This window comes from Hibiscus syriacus, unplaced genomic scaffold, assembly GCF_006381635.1.
Source record: "Hibiscus syriacus cultivar Baekdansim isolate YM2019G1 unplaced genomic scaffold, ASM638163v2 tig00003715_pilon, whole genome shotgun sequence".
In the NCBI taxonomy this organism is placed as follows: Eukaryota; Viridiplantae; Streptophyta; class Magnoliopsida; order Malvales; family Malvaceae; genus Hibiscus; species Hibiscus syriacus.
In genome coordinates, this window is record NW_024061980.1 from 2,284,481 (window position 1) to 2,299,131 (window position 14,651).

Here is a 14,651-nt window from a genome sequence, read left to right on the forward strand (position 1 = left end):
TCGAATTCGGATTCAGGACGTCGAAAGCATAAAATATGACTTTTCGAAAATTTGAAATTTTCGGTCAAAATCAAAGTCAACGGGTTTGACTGGCAATTTCGAGGCCTTTGGATCCGAATTTCGAAAAATGGACTGCGGAATCGGATTTGGAACGTCAAAAAATTTCAAGATAGGTATACTCGGTCAAAGTCAAAGGTTGTTTAATGTCTGGTCAAATCCCGTCAAAGTTTTGGTCAACTTTGGTCAACACCGGTCAACGGGTCAACGGGTCGGGTCGGGTAAACGGGTCGGGTTGAAACCGATCAAACCGATCAAAACAGCTCCAAAACCTGTCAAACCAGTCATTTCTCCCTTCCCCACGCGTAGTGGCGGCGTGTGGGGGCGCATGAACAGTGCTATGGTGTCGGAAAATTCCCGAAAAAATCCTAAAAATTATTTTAAGCGATTTCGAGGCACTTACAAAGCTCTGTTCACAATTTTGAACGGTGAAGTGCTCGATTTCAACGAATCGGAAACTTTGACCGCTTCATCTCCTCACACGCAGCCATCAACGGAGACCAAGGATGACACCGGCAGACTCGAAATGATGCAAGGAACACGATGGTGTGGGAGGTGTCGTAAACGGATCATCGGATCGTCGTGAATCGACGAAAAACCAATTGAAATTGAGTTATTACTGACGATACTTCTGACTGAAATTAACGACGAACGACGATGATTCATGACGAAAGGTTTGAGGGATTTTATTCCTCGGTCGACAACGAACACGATGGTGGTTTCGGTTCGTCAAACGGACGCCGGACGGTGAATAAATCGGAGTTCAAAGAGGGGTTAAGGGAAGAGGAAAACTGGAAAAATGCCATCTGCAACACGGGGAGAGAGTTTATAATTCTCTCCTAAAGAAAAATGGTTAAACTATGAGTTTAGCCACTGAACTTTTTGCACTTCTTAAAATGGCCTGTCAACTTTGAAATTTTACAATTTAATCCTCAATTTCCTTCCAAAATTCCAATTAAATTCACCACTTTATAATTTCTTAAATTTTACCCCCTAAATTGGGGTGTTACAGATCGGTTTTGAAGAAACAATTTGATTGTAATTATTATATGAAGTACCCATTTTCTTAAATGATAATTTAAGATTTTACAGAATTTGTAAAGAACAGAGTTTTGAAAAGCCAATGTTACACATCGGACTCGGATCCGGGTCAGATACGGGTTGGGGGTGTTACAGCTTATGTATTGAGCCTATGTAAACTATGTAAATGGACTAGCACTAATGTAAATAGACTTATTTTTGGGTTTTATTATTACTTATTCATAACAACAAAATAAATGGGCTATTAATGTGAATTAACCTAACATGCAACTAAAATACTAATTATGCAAATGAAATTAATATGACATGTACTACTATTTATGAACCATATAATATGCAATGTGACATACTAATTATTTAACACCTAATTAATCATGTTTTATATAATTTACATTTAAATTATTTAATTAATTTTATTAAATAATTTTATATAATATATATGTATAAACCAAGTATAGTATATATAAACTATATATATATATATATATAGTTTATATAAAGTAAATTACTTATATAGTTTATAGAAATACTATGCATAAACCCTAAACTATATAAACTATATAGTTTTATAGAAACCCTAAATCCTAAACTTTAAACCCTAAACCCTAAACACTAAACATTAAACCCTAATATAAATAGACTAGCACTAATACATATATATTTGTAATAAAAGAGTGGGCTTATGTATTGGGCCTATGTAAACTAATGTAAATGGACTAGCAATATTGCAAATGAACTTATTTTTTTGTTTTATTATTATTTATTCATAACAACAAAATAAATAGTCTATTAATGTGAATTAACCTAACATGCAACTAAAATACTAATTATGCAAATGAAATTAATATGACATGTACTACTATTTATAAACCATATAATATGCAATGTGACATACTAATTATTTAACACCTAATTAATCATGTTTTATAAATTTACATTTTAATAATTTTATTAAATAATTTTATATAATATGTATGTATAAACCATGTATAGTATATATATATAAACTATATAAAGTAAATTACTTATATAGTTTATAGAAACACTATGCATAAACTATATAAAGGAATAAAATATATAGTTTATAGAAATCCTAAATCCTAAACTTTAAACCATAAACAGTAAACAATAAATCATAAACCTTAATGTAAATGGACTAGCACTAATGCATATATATTTGTAATAAAAGAGTGGACTTATGTATTGGGCCTATGTAAACTAATGTATTGTCAAAATTTTTTATATTAATAATGTAAAACGTTAATATATATTACATAATAAATACTTTCATTATTAATATTATTTTTTATATAAATTAAACTATATAATTTATATAAATTAAACTATATTAATTTTCCTTTTCATTATTAATCATGTTTTATCTAATTTATATTTAAATAATTTTATTATTTTATTAAATAATTTTATATAATAGGTCTATTTATTAATTTAATTATCATAATAAATATTTTATTATAACATTTAAAAAGTAATCATATTAATTTTTTTAATTACATCATAAACTAAAAAACCTCATAATTTTATTAAAATCTTATAATTTTGTCCATGATAATATATAAGTCAGGTAAATATCAGATCAGGTCATTAACAAGTCGGATCATTTACGAGTCAGGTTAAAAACATGTTAGTTTAAAAATAGGTTAGTTTAAAAACAGGTCGGGTAATACCAGATATTTACCAGGTCAATCTCGGGTTCGAGTTCATATCAGTCGGATGCAGTTCGGGTTCGGGTATCATATTTTCGGTTCAATTCGGGTTCAGGTCGTTCTCAGGTCAGATGCAGGTCGGGTTCATATCCACAATTTCCAGGTCCAACTCGGGTTTAGGTCAACACCAGTTCCGACTCAAGTCGATTTCGAATCGTCACAGCGCAAATCAAAAACAGTTTTAACTCAAGTCGTTTCAGTCAATTTTACAGGTAGGGTCAGTTTTTTTCACCCCTAGTAATATGCCGTATTCTGCATTGCCGAGAATTCGTTGATTAATACAATTGCTTTATGTGCTTATTTTTCATATACTTCCTCTTGTAAATGCCTTATCCTGATCTTCAGCATGGTTTTGGTTTTTTTAAGCATTGTTTTTCTTCTAAAGTATTATGTCATGTCATTGTTGGGTTGAGATTTTTATATCCTTTTTTTAATCATAGATTAATTTGTTTTATTTTTTGTATGATTACTCATGTTAATTTAATTTTGATAAAAATAAACTGCGCGTTTATATATTTTTGAATAATTCGTTAAGGTGGTTTAATTTATAGAAAAAATATACACTTCAATTGTTTTATTTTTGTGTTCAAAGTCTATATTCTGCAAAATTTACTATGGTAAAATTAAATTAATTCATGTTCTACAAACAACGTCAATATTTCCCGCAAAAGAAAAAAAAAGGAAAATAAAAATAATCTGATTTAGTGTGTATATGGGATATTTCCTGCACCCAGTGGAATTCCTTAAACAAGCAAACAATTAATGAAATACAAGAAAAGTGAAAGAGTTGGAGTTCATCGAGATACGGATTCTGAATCTGTACACATTTTTTTTTAAATTCTATTTGTTTTTCTCAAAATGTCTCTGGTTAATAGTGGTGAGTGGAAGTCTAGAGTCTTTCAAGGCTTGGGCTGCTTCATAGGCTGCTAACATATGTTTTACATCTCCATTAGCTAGTTTTGCAGATTTTGCTTCCCAAAACAACTTCAATAACTCCTCGAACGGAGGAGTTTTGAGTTCGTCAATCGATGAAACACTCGGAAGGTTGAATGACCTCTTCCTTGGAGTGGAGCAAGACGGCTTGTCCACCTGTGACTTAAAACATTAACCATCAACAAGCATGTTACAGCATAAATCTCAGGCGTAACGCCATTGGACATTTGTCTAACAATAGTAAGAGCTAGTACGAGTCTTGATGACTTTTACCATGTATTCATCCTCCAGACATTTCGCTGCATTCTCTGTAATTTCTACAATTTTGTGGTAGTGACTGTGAGAAAGGAGACATAATAACCAGAAGATGAAGGAAGGTAAATGACAGTGAATGAAGATGAGAAGCTGTGAAAGAGGCAACTCTGTTTACTAAATGTGAAGAAATGAATTACAAAATGCTTGAGTCTTTAACCCATTACAAACATCACTTATATAGCACCACAAAACCAAGTTTAACAACTTGATCTAACAAACTAACCAACCTTTAACAAACTCAGTTAACTTTGACTAACTCAATACTAACTAATTACATTCTATTATATTTTATTTCTAACATTCTTTCTGCTTCTTCTTCTTGATCTTCTTGGGGGGGGGGGGAAATTAGCATGGCATCCAAAACAAAATAGTGTCTTCTTCTTCTTTTTCCTTTATTCACCTTGCTTCTACGCCCTTCTTGAAATTCACTTTGTGATTTGAGAGTTGATCGAACAATGTTGCAAGCCTAGAGAGTTAGAACTGTGAGCTAGAATTCATGTACACTGAACAATTTTTTTTTCGTTGAAAGAAGCTTTCTTCAGCTCTCTTTTCTTTAACAGTTTTTTTCCCTTGTTCTTCATCTTTACTGTCATTCTTCTTCGCTTATTTGGTAAATCTTTTTATTGGAAGCAAGGCTGTTAAGCTACAAGCTCCCGAGTGTAATCTGAAGCTTCTCTTGAGCAAGAAAACACCCTATTTTGTCTGGTTAAAGAGAACAAGGCTGTTAAACACTTGACTCTCCCCAGATATTTTCTTCTATGGTAACTTAGCTGTTAAGCTTTCAAGTTCTATGTCAAACTTTGGAGAAGAAATAACAGTCACTGTAGAAACTAAAATGTCAATAGGTGAGCAAAGCAACATCGTACCAATGGCCATTATTCAACATCAACTTACAACACTAGTTTCCAACAAGCAATGCAACACATAACAAAACTTGTCCTCAACGACAGCAAAGAATTGGACTCACAGTAACATCACTGAAGCATTTAGTCGAACACATTGGAGGCATGCACACAAAAAAAACTGCAATTTCCTTTTCACTTACCAAACACTATAGGATCAATTGAATCGTTCAAAATGCATGATTATTCAGCAAGCTCAATTGAAGCAGAGAAGCGCAGAACAACCAGGAATCAAAGTGACAGATAGCGTGGGAAACTATAACAACACCAACCATTGGCAAGCAGTTGATGAAACCACACTATCAAGAACGAAAATCAAATATTAATCAAGCCAAAAAACTAAGAACACATCACCAGTCACACTCATCAAAAGATGAATTCCGACAGTGAAACTGATTCACATTCGAAACTGCCGACAGAAAAATCGATGTCAAGGAAGAATAAAGTAGCTCGTTGATGCAGGAGTGACGCTTAATGATCGAAACAGCAGCACTGTCAATGATGGTGGAATAGCAATCTCACTGTGGCAGTAATTGCGTGAGAGAAATGAGTCCAATGGTGCAACAGCGGCAAAAAATGGTATCAGGATCTTTTTAGCGAATGATACCATGTGAGAAATGAGACATAATAACCCGAAGATGAAGGAAGGTAAATGACAGTGAATGAAGATGAGAAGCTGTGAAAGAGGCAACTCTGTTTACTAAATGTGAAGAAATGAATTACAAAATACTTGAGTCTTTAACCCATTACAAACATCACTTATATAGCACCACTAAACCAAGTTTAACAACTTGATCTAACAAACTAACCAACCTTTAACAAACTCAGTTAACTTTGACTAACTAAATACTAACTAATTACATTTTATTCTATTATATTTCTAACATTCTTTCTGCTTCTTCTTCTTGATCTTCTTGGGGGGGGGGGGAAATTAGCATGGCATCCAAAAGAAAATAGTGTCTTCTTCTTGTTTTTCCTTTATTCACCTTGCTTCTACGCCCTTCTTGAAATTCACTTTGTGATTTGAGAGTTGATCGAACAATGTTGCAAGCCTAGAGAGTTAGAACTGTGAGCTAGAATTCATGTACACTGAACAATTTTTTTTTCGTTGAAAGAAGCTTTCTTCAGCTATCTTTTCTTTAACTGTTTTTTTCCCTTGTTCTTCATCTTTACTGTCATTCTTCTTCACTTATTTGGTAAATATTTTTATTGGAAGCAAGGCTGTTAAGCTACAAGCTCCCGAGTGTAATCTGAAGCTTCTCTTGAGCAAGAAAACACCCTATTTTGTCTGGTTAAGGAGAACAAGGTTGTTAAACACTTGACTCTCCCCAGATATTTTCTTCTATGGTAACTTAGCTGTTAAGCTTTCAAGTTCTATGTCAAACTTTGGAGAAGAAATAACAGTCACTGTAGAAACTAAAATGTCAATAGCTGAGCAAAGCAACATCGTACCAACGGCCATTATTCAACATCAACTTATAACACTAGTTTCCAACAAGCAATGCAACACATAACAAAACTTGTCCTCAACGACAGCAAAGAATTGGACTCACAGTAACATCACTGAAGCATTTAGTCGAACACATTGGAGGCATGCACACAAAAAAAACTACAATTTCCTTGTCACTTACCAAACACTATAGGATCAATTGAATCGTTCAAAATGCATGATTATTCAGCAAGCTCAATTGAAGCAGAGAAGCGCAGAACAACCAGGAATCAAAGTGACAGATAGCGTGGGAAACTATAACAACACCAACCATTAGCAAACAATTGATGAAACCACACTATCAAGAACGAAAATCAGATATTTATCAAGCCAAAAAACTAAGAACACATCACCAGTCACACTCATCAAAAGATGAATTCCGACAGTGAAACTGATTCACATTCGAAACTGCCGACAGAAAAATCGATGTCAAGGAAGAATAAAGTAGCTAGTTGATGCAGGAGTGGCGCTTAATGATCGAAACAGCAGCACTGTCAATGACGGTGGAATAGCAATCTCACTGTGGCAGTAACTGCGTGAGAGAAAGGAGTCCGATGGTGCAACAGCGGCAAAAAATGGTGTCAGGATCTTTTTAGCGAATGATACCATGTGAGAAAAGAGACATAATAACCCGAAGATGAAGGAAGGTAAATGACAGTCAATGAAGATGAGAAGCTGTGAAAGAGGCAACTCTGTTTACTAAATGTGAAGAAATGAAATACAAAATACTTGAGTCTTTAACCCATTACAAACATCACTTACATAGCACCACTAAACCAAGTTTAACAACTTGATCTAACAAACTAACCAACCTTTAACAAACTCAGTTAACTTTGACTAACTCAATACCAACTAACATTCTATTATATTATATTTCTAACAGTGACCACCTTTCAGGTTTCTCAAATCATCACAAGAAGGAAATATCATGGAATTCATGTTCCCGCAAGCATCACGGTCGAGTTGTAATGAATCTGCACAAGGCTTTTTTTATCAGTTTATAGTTTCTTTGTAATATCCAAAATTTTGGTTTGTTTCGACAAATCAAGATACTTACGGTCGATGGATGTTAGGCAACTGTTGTTTTCTGTGTCTACATCTTCAAGAGCAGTGGACACAGTGGAAGAAAATTGATCACTGAATATCCGATTTGCTTCCATCCCACCACTGATTGAATAGAAGCAAAGAAGAATTGTAAGTGATCTACATCTGAATTTTCTAAGATACTTTGAGGCCTATGTAACTCCGACATGAGTGCAATTGTTGGATATAGCCATATTCACTTGGTCTTTTTTATGTCGGATATGGGTGTTGAATACCAACATTTGAGGAAAAATGACGAGTTCAAGCAACATAACCCTGAGCGAGTAGCATACCTAACAATGGAATCCACGGAATCAAAATTTCTCTTTTCTAGGCTAAGAAGGGAATCCTGAGCATTCCTCCATTGCCGAGCACTCATTTTTGTCTGCTTCAAACTGCAAAGCAATTTCGTAAAATGTTCAATAGGGGGAAAAACCATCAAAGCCGAGATCTAATATCAAGGAAAAATATATTTAATGCATCATCATCATGAAAACAACCAGTACCAGTTTTGAAGAATATCTTCCATGTCTTTCTTTCCACATTCTACTGCAGAAACATCTTCAACATAGTGGGATTCTGTGCTTTCCATGCGAGTCTTCCATTCCGTTTTAACAACAGAAGTGGACTCTTGCAAAATAGACATTTCTTTCTGCCGTTCAGTCGTTTTGCTAGTTATATTCTCCAGCAGATCATGGACCGCCATTTGGACCTAAAGCGAATAATAAAAGGAATTTATTCCCTGGAAAATGTTATCAATCATCAATAAAAAACTTTCAATAAGACTATCAAGGTCAGAAGCAATATATACAAGTACCAGTTTTTCTTCCTAGCACTAGAATCTGCAAGCAGCTCTGCCACCTCTTGTAGCAATTGCTTTTCTTCATTAGCGGCACATTCCTACGTGTAACAGTGTATTTTTTTTTGAAAGGGTAACACAGTGTATTAGTTTTAACTGTAACGGGCATTTTAGTCAAATGCACTTATATCAGTATCAAGAACAATAAACAACCTCAAACTTCTTTTCAAACTCAGACAGTTTGTTGTCATTTGAGGTTTGTGCTTCTTCCACAATTTTGGTGAGTTTGGATGCCTGCATGTCTAAAGTCGCAAAGAAATTCACTGTTATTTTAGAAATTGACCTTGCATTATCTACTGCCCTGGAATGTGTCTGTATATTATCATATAGAAAGAAGTGAATCTACTATTAACACCTTTCAGTTACAGGTTAGCGGAGACATGAATCAATAAATTACAGACCTCGCGCTGCTGTAGCGCAAATGCAGCCAGCTTCTCTTCTTGCTTGTAAAGACTACTTTGAAGGTCATTAAGTAATGCATCAGCTTCAGAAGCAATTCCTTTGAAGAGCTGAGCCATTGTAAACAACTTAATAAGCAGAGTAAGTACAAAAGGGTTCACTAAAAAACAAGTTATCTTAGTACTGCTTACATCTTCTAGGTCATGTGAGTGCTTAGAAACTTCAGATATGTCCAAAGCTTTTGAGCTATATTGTCCAAAGCTATGATACCCAAACCGTATGTGTCCTTCAACTTCCCCAACCTTCTTCGAAGTTCTTCCGTAGCCTTCAGTTATAAACAAGTAAAGCTATTAGAGAACTATCAATCAAGTCCTGGATTATGCTTCAAAGGTGACCTTTGGAACCATACCCCTGATTTTGTTGATACAAAGGACTGCATATCTTCCTCCATGTCTTTCAGTTGCTGCTCTTGTTGAGTCACAGAAGCTGCCACCGTTTTATGCAAGATTTCAAGCTGCTGGGTCAACTGGGACTGGAACCTTTGGATAAGTGCTTTATTTCCATCCTCAATTTTATCCTTCCTTTCTGAAAACCAAAGAGCATAAAAGAATAAATCATTACAACATAGAACAACCATGCCAAAACAATGTGCACTCTGAAGGATCCTAAGTACTAACCGATCTTGGCAAACTAATCTGAGACATCTGAAGCAGCATTTTCCAGCTCTGCTCGTAGTCCAAAAGCATGCTCAACAAGTGCTTTCTCTGAAAAATTAGCAAAGGGCATATTTAATATCAGAAACTATCACATATACTGGCATGATTTCAAACTAGAGAAAACAATAAAGATATTTTATACATTTTCCATTATCAGAAAAGTACAAAATTGCTTGTATAAAAAACATTAAATGAAGAAAATGAAAGAGCAGAGAAAAATCACTCAAGACCAAATAATCGGCTAAGGATATTTCAACTCACCAGATTTAAGGAGATTAGATATTAAAAATTCCTTCTCTTTAATAGTTGCATTTGCTTGTCTATGTTTATCCTCAAGATCAAACAATGCATTTTCAGTTTGCCCCAGTTTTTTCTGAAAAAACGAAAATCAGAGTTCAGTTCTGACACAGTATATAAGAGAAGAAAATAGCAAACATGACATTTTTAAGTTGACCATGCAAAACTGTAATACCTCTGTCTTCTCAAGTTTGTCACTTAAATCTGCAGTCAACAATTGCTGTGAATTGTACAGTTCCTGAAGATCAGTAATTTGCTGCTCAAAAGTAAAGAAGGAACATTTAGCTTGCCTCTAAATCTTAAATCAGAAATATTTGTTTTGATTCTGATGAAATGTACCTTCTCCTTAGATTCTGACACAAGTTACATACGCTCTATTTTTTCAGCCATAGCCTGATGTAAAAGTTTTATCATATATTAGTAATGCAATGCAACATGAAACTGAGACAAAAATATTTCTACCATTCAATCATATTGTCAGAATCCAACCTTTTTCTCTGCTTCTTCAAGGAAATAACGGTCTCGTGGAATATAAATTCCATTTTTTTCTCTGGCAGCATACACCTCTGATAAAGCATAAAAAAGGGAAGCAAAAAATATCACATATAAGAACCAATGAATAGTGGGGAAATTAAGTTTTCCTGGCAAAAAAAAAGGAACAGTCGGCTACCTTGCCTCAGGCGGTTAGTTTCAGAATATAAATCCTTCATTAAAGCAGATTTCATCATCTTCTGGTTAATCTGTAATAATAACAAATTCAATTATATCAGTAAGTTGCAAGGAGAATAAATCATTCAACTTCGTATTGTAAGAAACGGGGCAAATTCATCTTTATCATGTAAAATAATTTGGCAACAGAAAGTTCAAAAGGTGATACTGATGGCTGATCGACTGACCTCTGGTTTGTTCTCGATATTCTTGGCATGATGTGCATAATCTAGAGTGCTGAGTGTTTCTTCCAGACAATGGATGGATGGTGATATTGTGGCAATTATGCATGTTTTTGTTTTTCCTCCCAATGAATCCCTCAACAGCCTCGTAAGTTTGCTATCTCTGCCATTTGTAAATGTATTTTATAAATCCTACCCAAAACACAAGCAAGTGCTCATCAGAAATTACACCTTCAATAAGTTATACCCATATGGAACATGACCTGAGTGCTCAACAAGCGCATTGATAACACGACCAAGAGTGAGCAAGCTTTTATTAATCTCTCCAGCTTCCCTTGCTCTGCCCTGTAAGAGTTTGATTATTTGAGATCAATACTTAAAAACATTCAAATATCCTAATATAGATAACATCAAACTACAATCTTTGCAAAGAAAGAAAATTATACACGAAGGGTGGTGATGCAAATTGCAATACCTCTCGCGCCCCAGAACGTGAAATATTCTCAGAACCAGCAAGGTCAACAAGATTTAGCTTTCCACATTTAATCATCTCTTCCCCCTCTGGTGTGCACTCTTTGATGTGAATTGTAATAGAAAATATAGAATGAGATCGACTACTTTGCTTGTTAAGTAGAGTCTCAGCCGTGCACCTTCTAGCAGAACCTTTTTCCAAGATTTTGTAAATTTCATTAGCAGTAGTTACTAGCTCTTCTTCCAAGCCTCTGACAAAAACTCCCCCTTTTCCATCTTCCATAAGAGCAATGGGTTTCTTAGATTTATCATCAATGAATTTTGTAGTTTCCTCTGGTGCCAAAAGATCTGTTATTTCCTCATTGTAAAGCTCTAGAAATGTAACTTTCATACTATATTCAGCACTCTGAGCTTCTAATATATCAAAAATTTGTTTGACAGCTCTGGGAATAACACCAGCATCACTTGGAAAGTCCCCCTTCTGCAGAAATCAAAAGTTTCACCTAAAAATTTAAAACAAGAAAAAACAAAGCCATGATTTATAAACCAATTCTGAAAATTAGGATTAAAATAGAACAGAAAAAGTGAACCTTTTTCCTTGCTCCTTCCATTGTGTAAGTCTTACCAGTTCCCGTCTGACCGTATGCAAAGACAGTGCAATTATAACCCTCGAGAACTTCATTCACAATTGGAGAGACAGCCAATTCAAACAACTCCTTTTGCTGGGAAGATGGAGCAAAAACCTATAACAAACAATCCTCCAACACTATAAATCGTCACTCAATATATCAAATCCTTACACACCTTTCAAATAAAACAAAAAATGAAACCTTGTCAAAAAGAAAGGTCCTATCAATTTGCTTATTAGCAATATTCTGTACAGTACAAACTTCTCGTCTACTTTCATTACACGATATCACCACTGGTGTATGTATTCTCATTTCATCTGCACTCAACGGCCTACGGGAAACAATCAAATTTATATCATTAATCTTATCCAGTTAATTAAATAATTAACAGAAAAGTAGGGAGAAAAGAATGACCTACAACGTTAAATGACCTGAACGTTAACGCCTTTATTCTTATCATGTTTGGAACTTGAATTGGAATCACCTGATCGCAGATCTCGCACCGAATTATCGTTCGAACGTGGAGTTTGCGACGGAGATCGCGGCACCAATCCTCCTCTTCTTTGATGTTGTGAAGACTCCATTGCAGAGAGCTCTAACGATTGTGTGATTCGAAGCACTTTTTAACTACAACGAGCTATTATGATTCAGTGAAAGTGACGTAGTATTACTGCAAGACATAAATGCATCTATTACGTTTCTTTGGATGAATACACTGTGACGGAAGAAAAGCTGAAATTCATTTGAATGAACACTTTGGGGAATGTAAAAAGAAAATTATTTTTAAATAGAAAGCACATATTTATGCATAGATTCGGATCGAAACGACCAGGTATGGAGAACGTGAAAAAAGAGAATCGGCGACGGAAATGCTTATGTAAAAACTTACAGTGATGAGTCAGGCCGGCGAGTTGAAACGACAATCAAAGGGCGGCGATTTTGGATAGACAAGGATCTTTTTTTATTCCCCTTTTAAATAAGCATGAAAGGCTTGAGAAAGAAAAAAGGGCGCCTCAAGCTTGGAGCTTTTTCACGGTGTTAGTATGGATTTAACTGTGATGGGACGGCAATTAGGTCGGAGAAATGTTAGCTTAACGACGTCGATGGATTATATCCAACCGTTATAAATGTCAGGTAAAAATAAGAGAAAATAAATTGAATGATCGAAAATACCTTATAATATATAATTTTAATCAAATTTTTTTGGTCTGTAAAAATAAACAACGAATTATCAACTCAATTTCGAATTCGCAACACGAAAGCCAAATTTACAACACAATTTTCGAATTTGCATCACGAATTTGTCAAATTTACAACTCAGTTTTCAAATTCGCAACTCAAATTCAGATTTCGCAACTTGAATTCCGATTTCGCAACTCGAATTCGCCAATTTCACAATTCAATTTTACCTCGTTTACCTATATAGGTAATTATAACCGGTCAAAATAATGATATTTTCGATAATTTTTTATCGGTTTTGTTAATAATTCAATTTTACTGGATTTCGCAACTCAGTTTTCAAATTCACAACTCGAATTCCGATTTTGCAACTCAATTTTACCACGTTTATCTATAAAGATAATTATAACCAGTCAAAATAATGATATTTTCGATCATTTTTTACCGGTTTTGTTAATAGTTCAATTTTATCGGATTTCGCAACTCAAATTCAAATTTCGCAACTCGAATTCCGATTTCGCAACTCTAATTTGCCAATTTCGGACTCAATTTTACCGCGTTTACCTATATAGGTAATTATAACCGGTCAAAATAATGATGTTTTCGATCATTTTTACCGGTTTTGTTAATAATTCAATTTTACCGGATTTCGCAACTCAGTTTTCAAATTCGCAACCTGAATTCGGATTTCGCAACTTGAATTCCTATTTCGCAACTCCAATTCACCAATTTCGAAACTCAATTTTACCGAGTTTACCTATATAGGTAATTATAACCGGTCAAAATAATGATGTTTTCGATCATTTTTACCGGTTTTGTTAATAATTCAATTTTACCGGATTTCGCAACTCGAATTCCTATTTCGCAACTCCAATTCGCCAATTTCGAAACTCAATTTTACCGAGTTTACCTATATAGGTAATTATAACCGATCAAAATAATGATGTTTTCGATCATTTTTTACCGGTTTTGTTAATAATTCAATTTAAAAATATATACATGATATTATTAAAAAAACATTAAAATTATTATTTTGAAAAATATTTTTCTTTTTTTGTTATTTTGTTACAATATGTAACTTAAATTCTGTAACTTACATCAAAGCATTGGTTTATAATTACCTATATAGGTAAATGCAGTAAAATTGAGTTGCGAGATTGGCGAATTCGAGTTGCAAAATCCGAATTTGAGTTGCGAATTTGACAAATTCGTGTTGCGAAATGTAAATTCTTGTTGCGAATTCGAAAACTGTGTTGTGAATTTGACTTTCGTGTTGCGAATTAGTTGTTTATTTTTACAAACCCAAAAAAATGATTAAAATCATATATTATAAGATATTTTCGGTCACTTAAGTTATTTTTTCTAATAATAAAGTCATTTTGAAAAAATTCAAAAAGAAAAACGGATATCAAGGCTCGTAAAATTGCCTCTCGCTTTTCCATATATTACGAGATTACCACTTTCTTAAATTTGAGAGGAAGTTGGTTAAGTAGTGATTAATTAAAGTTTAGTTTGATTTTACGTAATAAAGATTGATTGCTATCTGGCCCAGAACCAATGGGTCCATGTCTCTTTTACTATTAATTAATCATTATTGATTGTTTTCTTCTGTTTTATAATGGGGAATTTTTTTGAATTTTAATACCTAAATTTTGTCGTGTACT

At 34.1% G+C, this 14,651-nt stretch overlaps 1 long non-coding RNA gene and 1 pseudogene across 1 annotated transcript; one reads left to right on the forward strand and one right to left on the reverse strand.

Moving 5' to 3' along the window:
• Positions 1-3,539: 3,539 nt before the first annotated feature.
• LOC120180788 lies at positions 3,540-12,777 on the reverse strand (annotated as a pseudogene).
• Positions 4,005-7,456, forward strand: LOC120180797. Its single transcript, XR_005521709.1, has 3 exons — positions 4,005-4,088; positions 4,132-4,135; positions 7,348-7,456. It is a non-coding gene; the product is annotated as an uncharacterized LOC120180797 (long non-coding RNA).
• Positions 12,778-14,651: the final 1,874 nt, after the last annotated feature.